This window comes from Carassius auratus, unplaced genomic scaffold, assembly GCF_003368295.1.
Source record: "Carassius auratus strain Wakin unplaced genomic scaffold, ASM336829v1 scaf_tig00214722, whole genome shotgun sequence".
Lineage (NCBI taxonomy): Eukaryota > Metazoa > Chordata > Actinopteri > Cypriniformes > Cyprinidae > Carassius > Carassius auratus.
This window is the reverse complement of record NW_020527782.1, coordinates 140,991-148,636: the sequence shown is the minus strand read 5'-3', so window position 1 is coordinate 148,636 and position 7,646 is coordinate 140,991. Positions and strand designations below refer to the sequence as shown.

Below are 7,646 nucleotides of genomic sequence, written 5' to 3'. Positions count from 1 at the left end.
AAGCATCGATGTTTTAACTATAGAATAAGTGATACATTGATCATAATGATTCAATTTATCAGGACTCAAAATTAATCACACAGAAATACACTTATTTCTATTTTATTTATTTTCAACCCCAGATCGCTGAAGAGCGCATCATCTGATAACCATCGGATTCCTTTTTCATAGTCGTATTGATCGTCTGTAGATCGTCTGTTTGAGCTGTTAAATGAAACGTCTTCCCTACCTCTAAATGACATCTATACGACGTATCTTTATCACCCGAAATATGCCGGCATGTCCGTCGAGAACGGGAAGCTGCTACTTGATTAATTTAAAGGGAAATACTTGAAGAAATAACGATCATTTAAAATCCATATTCTGTGATTTGTTCTTTGTACAGGAACGTATATAGCATGTTTAAAAGCAAACATCACATTATTTTGTAGACATACATTTATTTATTAAATGTGTTATATTCCATTGATGTTTTCAAGGAGACACAAACACTTTTTCTTTACTTATGTGCACAGAATTACACTGTGCGCTTTACGTTAACATTTATATTGCTCTTAGTGATCAGACAAAAGGTGACATACTTTACTGGAAACAAACGAGAAAAGCACAAAAAAGGGTTTTAACCACGTAATCCATCATGCACTTTTAAATCGGTTTGTCCAACTATCCCTGTTAATGGAGATAAACGCGTGTAAGATCATTGACTACTTGTAGGTTTTAAGTGTTCAACATTACAAGATTAGTGATTGTACTTAACGATTAAATGTAAACATATATATATATATATATATATATATATATATATATATGATGAGCAAGTTACTCCAAATAAAGTAACTACAGTATGATTATTTTGTACAGTACTTCAAATGTAATAACATTACTGTACTATTTACACTCTTGTAAATGTTAAACTTGAGATGTTTGTTAAATTCACTATTGTTTTAGACAAATGTTCAATAGTCTATACAGTATTTAATGCAATTACTGTACATCCTGCCTATAAATTAACTACAGCATAATTATGAGCAATAGACAACTCAATAATTAGTCACACCAACACTTACCTGTCTACATAACTATATAACTTCCTGGAAAGTTCAGCTTCAAGCCTTCTCAAACACCGCTGAACCTGCTATTTGTGGTTAACTACAGACAGGGCTGTTGGATCAGTGTTGACCTAATTGATCACCCCGTTTTTTATAATTAAGGGCTGATTCATGGCTTCAGTTCATGTAGTTCTTTACCTTCACAGCATATATTAAAAATGTAAAATGTACACCTAGCCATGGCTTACCTCACATATTACATTTAATATTTTATTTAAAAGCACCATTAAAATGGTTTCAGTATCTATTGAGAATGGTTACAAAGACACTCATTTTTAGATATTTAACTCTACAAGGTAGAAACCTCAGGAGGAAACAGACTACACAAATGTTCATCTGAACAGATGTTATGCAGCTTCACAACATTAATGACCCTTAATTTCTTCTTTCCCAGTTTTAAACTTGAATCCAGGTCAATATAACATTTCAATAATGTAAGGTGATGACACTAAACACCTGCTCATCATATTACTGCACAAGACCCAGAACTGACCGTGAGAGTTTACACTTCAGATATGTTCAACTTCAATTGGTCTGCGCAGCACCGCTTAAACTATGACAAAGTATCGTGAGAGCGATTCAAAAGTATATGAAGCTGGTACTGTGATGTCATATTCCGATCGGTCTGCACAGCACTGCTTCAAGTCAAACACACCTATTATCTCTTCCAGGGAAAGATTAAGAATTAAATCTGTTTAAACCTCCATTACAGATTGTCAATCTCTGATTTAAATCAGATATACTATATTGTACTGTAAACTATTTATATAACCACCCACAAAATGCATCAGTTCAATTGAAAATTTAGATATGTAATTGTTTATTTTTTATGTAGTTATTTTACATTTTTGCATTTAACTATTTCCTTTGTTTAATTTGACTACAGAAAGTTATCCATTACCATCCGTCAACCAACTAAAGGTATGTACATTATGTTAATGCATATGACTTGGTAGGCCAGTAAACAAAAAACAAAAAATAGGGTTGTTTGTATTAAGGTCTTAATACTATGGCTTCAAATGAACCATCCTATTGGACACTGAGACGGAAAGCAAAGGACAAGGTGGATCAGCAACTGCAGACAATACAGGCAACAACTTGGGGGAAAGAATTGGGTTGGATGCACAGTAAAACCATTCAAGGTCAAAATGATGATGAAGATACATTCATGGACTGTCTCTCTCATGTTGATGAGACTGAAGATGTGTTCCTGATGACAGTGAATCAGACACAGAATCAGAATCAGATCCAAATTCATTAGATGATGATTTGGCATCCTGGGCTACTGAACACAAAATTACACATGTGGCATTGAATTCATTGCTCAACATTTGTTGACATTCTGCGCATCATTCACACGTTTTGAGCTTCAGGTCAGCATTGATGGTTTGCCACTCTATAAGAGCTCAGCAACACAGTTCTGGCCCATCCTAGAGACACTGCAAAACATCAAACAAGAGCAACCAGTGACAATAGGTTTATTTTGTGGCACAAGTAAACCTACATCCCTAGCTGAGTACCTTCAAGAATTCATCTCTGAAGTAAATGAATTAGCTAAAGGATTTGAATTCGATGGAGTGATGTTCAATTTCTCTTCGATGGTCTGTGATGCACCTGCCCATGCATTCCTGAAAAATGTTAAAGGTCACACAGGCTATCACGGATGTGAAAAATGCACACAGGATGGTTTGTACCTAGAAAACAGAATGACATTTCCAAGAACTGACATGCCTTTAAGAACTAATGAGAGCTTCAGAAATAAGACAGATGCTGATCATCATCACGGTCCATCACCTCTTGAAGAAACATCCCTAAACATGGTCTTTGGTTTTCCCCTCGACTACATGCACCATCATGAGATAGCTTCTTCTCTTGTGGCTGAAGATGGGTCCTCTGACTTGTAGGCTGTCAGGATTTCAAATAAACACATTGTCAGAAAGACTGTTAAATGCTCGGAGAAGTGTGCCCATGGAGTTTGCAATGAAACCAAGGGCACTGAGAGAAATTGATAGGTGGAAGGCAACAGAGTTTAGGCAGTTTTTACTGTATACCGGACCTGTCATGATGAAAGATCTCCTTAACACACAGGTGTACAAAAATTTCTTGCTACTTTTTGTGGGAATCTTCATCCCGTGCAACAACAGTTTGATTGAAGACTACTGTGATTATGCCAATGACTTACTGGTGCTCGTTGTCTCTCACTTTGGTCAACTGTATGGTCCACAATTCTTGTCCTACAATGCACTCTGCCTTGTACATCTTGCAGATGATGCGAAAAAGCATGGTGTCCTTGACAACTTCAGTGCTTTCAAGTATGAGAATCACCTAAACAAACTCAAAAGACTTCTGAGGAAACCAACATGCCCACTCAGTCAAATAATAAAAAGACTCTCAGAAATGCAAAACCAGGCCACATCTGCTCGAAAAACCACATGCGACTGGTCCTCTTCCTGCATCCTGCATCCTTCCATGATGCACAATATAAAGAGTTGAGAACAAGCCAACACACTCTGAAATTGGATAAGGCAAACAGTCACGTTTGCATTGGCGGCAAAGTTGCTAAGCTGCAAAACATAATTTCATTAAGGGATGAAATTTATGTTGCTTACAATACCTTCAACCACCAGGAATCCTTTTTTGACTATCCACTGCCATCCTCTACACTTGGCATTCATTTAGTGGATGACCTCTCAACAACAGTTGATTTCTGAAAAAAGGTTGATTACTAGAAAAGGTGGTATCCTCACAATTATATTCCTTCTTAGAGAAAAATGGTATATGTGAGGATTTCCAGTCAGGATTTAGACCGTATCATAGTACTGAGACTGCTCTCCTTAGAGTTACAAATGATCTGCTCTTATCATCTGATCGTGGGTGTATCTCTCTATTAGTTTTATTGGATCTTAGTGCTGCGTTTGACACAATTGACCACAACATTCTTTTGCATAGACTTGAACACTTTGTTGGCATCAGTGGAAGTGCATTAGCATGGTTTAAATCGTACTTATATGACCGCCATCAGTTCGTAGCAGTGAATGAAGATGTATCATATCGATCACAAGTGCAGTATGGAGTACCTCAAGGCTCAGTACTAGGGCCGCTACTCTTCACGCTTTATATGTTACCCTTGGGAGATATCATCAGGAAACATGGTGTTAGCTTTCACTGTTATGCTGATGATACGCAGCTCTATATTTCCTCGCAGCCCGGTGAAACACACCAATTTGAAAAACTAATGGAATGCATAGTCGATATAAAAAATTGGATGACGATTAATTTCTTACTGCTAAATTCAGAAAAAACAGAGGTGTTAATTATAAGGCCTAAAAACTCTGCTTGTAATAACCTAGAACACTGTCTAAGACTTGATGGTTGCTCTGTCAATTCTTCGTCATCAGTTAGGAACCTAGGTGTGCTATTTGATCGCAATCTTTCCTTAGAAAGCCACGTTTCTAGCATTTGTAAAATTGCATTTTTCCATCTCAAAAATATATCTAAGTTACGGCCTTTGCTCTCAATGTCAAATGCAGAAATGTTAATCCATGCATTTATGACTTCAAGATTAGATTATTGTAATGCTTTATTGGGTGGTTGTTCTGCACGCTTGGTAAACAAACTACAGCTAGTCCAAAATGCAGCAGCAAGTGTTCTTACAAGAACCAGGAAGTATGACCATATTAGGCCGGTCCTGTCCACACTGCACTGGCTCCCTATCAAACATCGTATAGATTTTAAAATATTGCTTATTACTTATAAAGCCCTGAATGGTTTAGCACCTCAGTATTTGAATGAGCTCCTTTTATATTATACTCCTCTACGTCCGCTACGTTCTCAAAACTCAGGCAATTTGATAATACCTAGAATATCAAAATCAACTGCGGGCAGCAGATCCTTTTCCTATTTGGCGCCTAAACTCTGGAATAACCTACCTAACATTGTTCGGGAGGCAGACACACTCTTGCAGTTTAAATCTAGATTAAAGACCCATCTCTTTAACCTGGCATACACATAACATACTAATATGCTTTTAATATCCAAATCCATTAAAGGATTTTTAGGCTGCATTAATTAGGTAAACCGGAACCGGAAACACTTCACATAACACCGTACTTTCTACATCATTAGAAGAATGGCATCTACGCTAATATTTGTCTGTTTCTCTCTTGTTCCGAGGTCACCGTGGCCACCAGATCCAGTCTGTATCCAGATCAGAGGGTCACTGCAGTCACCCGGATCCAGTACGTATCCAGACCAGATGGTGGATCAGCACCTAGAAAGGACCTCTACTGCCCTGAAAGACAGTGGAGACCAGGACAACTACAGATCCCCTGTAAAGACCTTGTCTCAGAGGACCACCAGGACAAGACCACAGGAAACAGATGATTCTTCTGCACAATCTGACTTTGCTGCAGCCTGGAATTGAACTACTGGTTTCGTCTGGTCAGAGGAGAACTGGCCCCCCAACTGAGCCTGGTTTTTCCCAAGGTTTTTTTCTCCATTCTGTCACCGATGGAGTTTCGGTTCCTTGCCGCTGTCGCCTCTGGCTTGCTTAGTTGGGGTCACTTCTACTACAGCGATATCATTGAATTGATTGCAAATAAATGCACAGACACTATTTAAACTGAACAGAGATGACATCACTGCATTCAATGATGAACTGCCTTTAACTATCATTTTGCATTATTGAGACACTGTTTTCCTAATGAATGTTGTTCAGTGCTTTGACGCAGTGTATTTTGTTTAAAGCACTATATAAATAAAAGTGATTGATTGATTGATTGATTCTGCAAGTTTGAGGAAATAGAGAGTAAAATTTTTCTTGTCCCCTATCACAATCAATTCGTTTCAATTCCTCTTCTACATATGGAGTAATTCTTTATCAGCACTTTTTGTTTCATAGTTCATGCATTTCAAATACAATGTTCAAAATTAAGTTTCATTTAAGAGTTAATAAAAAATACGAGTTTCAGGCTTGCAAAAAAAAAAAAAAAATGTACCTAATCGTGGAGTTTGAGGGAGAAGGGACGACTGGACCAGCTGCCAAGTCCTGGTGGCCACCATATAAAGATCTTGACAGGTTGCTGAAGAGTGTTAGGACAATGGAGGCACCACAGCCAGAAAAAGGGTGGACCAGACATAGAGCAAGAATCCTGCACGAGTCTGGTAAGAGTAAATGATGCTGTAAATTAAACAATGATTTTCCCCAGATTACCTGTAGTGATCGACCGATATATCACCAAGGCCAATTTTTCAAATATCGGCATCAGCTGATAAGTTATTCTGCTTGGCTGATGTGTTCGAGGCGGGACTTTTATTTTGATGGCACTGAGAATGAGAGCACCAGAGCACAATTCAATTCAAGTTTATTTGTACAACGCTTTTTACGATTCAAATCATTGCAAAGCAACTTTACAGAAAATTAATTTTCTAAAATATTTAGTAGTAGCTTTTCAGTGATGACTGTCAGTTTATGTGCATACGCTAGAAAAATCGGAAAAATCAATAGAAGACATAAACAAACAGCAATTATGCAATCAAACTTATACCAAAATGTGGAAGTTCTGTATGTTGTCTCTGGGTTAGCATCATCTGCAGTCCTCTGAGGGTCAGCATCATCTCTTCTCAGGTGTTCTGGATCCAGACTGGAGCTTGTGTAAATCCTAGTTACCACGGGATGAAGATCCCAGCAGAAACAGAGACATCATTAGCATAGCTGCTGTTCCAGCCAAGTAAAATTAATTAGTTTATCCCAAGCTAAAAAATAATAATACGCATTTGCTCCGATATAAATGCAGTCCAAAATTATAAGATGCATTATTTGAATGCTTGGCCAAAGAGGTGCGTTTTTAATCTAGATTTAAACAGAGACAGTGTGTCTGAAACCCGGACATTATCAGGATCTTGTGTTCTGCAGTGAGGACCATCTCCACAAACTTTCCAGATTACCAATGTTTACTTTCTTTGTTTCTATATTTTTAATAATTTCTTTATTTGAGAAAAATACTGAAATAGAATTACAGAATCAGGAAGTTATCATCTAAAGTATATTTATTTTACACTTTTATTTTGAATACAATTCATTTTCAAATCATTTCAAGTTTCTCAAACATTAAAAAAAAAAAAAAAAAAAAAAAAAATATATATATATATATATATATATATATATATATATAATTAAAATAAAAATACACACGTACACATACATATAAACACACACACACACACACACATATATATATATATATATATACATATTAGGGGTTTTCGGACCCTCGCAGCTCAAGCTGGATGGGAGGAGGAACCTCTTAGGCTCCTGTACAGCAAGGGACTCAACTCGGACCTCCAGGGAGAGCTGGCATGCCGCGACGATGGTAAATCCTTGAATCAAATCATGGAGCTCGCCATCCGCCTTGACAACTTGATTCGCTCCTGACGCACACCTCCCAGGTCCAGTTTCTTTGAGTGCGCTTCCCCCAGCACGGAGTCGGAGCCCATGCAGATTGGTTACACGCGCCTCTCTACGGCGGAGCGGGAGAG

The 7,646-nt window shown here is 37.7% G+C and overlaps 1 long non-coding RNA gene across 2 annotated transcripts; it reads right to left on the bottom strand.

Annotated features, from left to right (window-relative positions):
* Positions 1-897: 897 nt before the first annotated feature.
* LOC113092878 (uncharacterized) lies at positions 898-6,827 on the bottom strand. 2 transcript variants are annotated; one of them, XR_003287643.1, is made up of 6 exons: positions 6,656-6,827; positions 6,107-6,434; positions 3,724-3,816; positions 3,292-3,619; positions 2,630-3,014; positions 898-2,548 (listed from the first exon to the last, which is right to left on the bottom strand). It is a non-coding gene; the product is annotated as an uncharacterized LOC113092878 (long non-coding RNA). The 2 variants fall into 2 exon arrangements; XR_003287642.1 differs by having other exon boundaries at positions 6,107-6,269.
* Positions 6,828-7,646: the final 819 nt, after the last annotated feature.